Consider the following 1279-nt stretch of genomic DNA (forward strand, 5'->3'; position numbering starts at 1 on the left):
TGTAAATGTTGTGTTTATACCTCTCACGTAACTCTTACCTTATTTTGCTTTGTACAGTGGTTATTTTAAATCTCGTATTAATTGAGTGCCCTCTACACACCAAGCACTGGCTTAGTGCTACAGAGGACAAAGAAATGAGTCTTGTCTTCTGAGCAGTTAGCCTTCAGGTAAAGGGCAAAATTGAAGCGGAAGCTCCAACACTTTGGCTGCCTGATACAAACAACTGACTCACTGGAAAAGACCCTGATGCTGGGAAAGACTGAAGGCGGGAGGAGAAGGGGATGACAGAGGATGAGATGGTTGGATGGCATCACCGACTCAACGGACATGAGTTTGAGAAAGCTCTGGGAATTGGTGATGGACAGGGAAGCCTGGCGAGCTGCAGTCCATGGGGTTGCAAAGAGTCAGGCACAACTGACCAACTGAACCGAACTGAACTGAACTGAAAGGGCAAAATGTTAGAAGGTACTTACTGATTGGTTTTTTTTTTCTGTTTTGACAAACTGACAAGTAATGGGCAAATGAAATTGTATATATTTAAAGTGTACAACATGACGATATGTGTACATTTTGAAATGGTCACCATAATCAAGTTAATTAACACATCTATCATACCACATGGTTACCTTTTAAAAAATATAGAATGTAAATTTGCATGTCATTCTTATGAAGGGGCCATACTGATTTTCGTATCATTCCAATATTCCCGTATGTGCTGCCGAAGCCAACACTAGTCACTGATTGTTAATGCAAGTCTTAGGTCTCCTGACATATGTAAAAATGTTCCATTAGTTTGAGACATGTGAGTATACAGATGCACCTTCATGGCTGTTATTTTCCTTTGCCACACCCCCGACCTCTAGTTCCATACAGGAAATGAAAGGCTCTTTCCTAATATAGCTTCAAATTCATGTTTTGTGTGTCTAAGTTTCCCTGAACCTATTTTTTTTAATTGCTTTGAAGGAGAGGTAGGAAATTTAATATTAATGTTGCCCAATCTTATATTCTGTTTTCTTTACAATCTTTTGGGCTTACCCTTTATTTCTTAATTATTTTCTTCTATATTTTTTCCACTTAAAGCTAAATAATACAAAATGAAGTGAAAGTGGGAAAGTTTTTAAAAATAATTATCAGTATTACCCTTTAAAATTTTGCTTTATGAAAAAATTTTTAAAGCTATTACTCATGTGGAAGTTTTAGTATTCATTAATACATGCATTTTGTGCAAAATCAGCAAACTCTACATTCCCGGTTTGGCTGTTACATACACAAATTAATG

The 1279-nt window shown here is 36.8% G+C and overlaps 1 pseudogene; it reads right to left on the reverse strand.

Annotated features, from left to right (window-relative positions):
• Positions 1-632: 632 nt before the first annotated feature.
• On the reverse strand, positions 633-731 carry LOC133070880 (U6 spliceosomal RNA; annotated as a pseudogene).
• Between the last annotated feature and the right edge of the window lie 548 nt (positions 732-1279).

The sequence above is a fragment of the Dama dama genome, chromosome 15 (genome assembly GCF_033118175.1).
Source record: "Dama dama isolate Ldn47 chromosome 15, ASM3311817v1, whole genome shotgun sequence".
NCBI classification, from domain to species: Eukaryota; Metazoa; Chordata; class Mammalia; order Artiodactyla; family Cervidae; genus Dama; species Dama dama.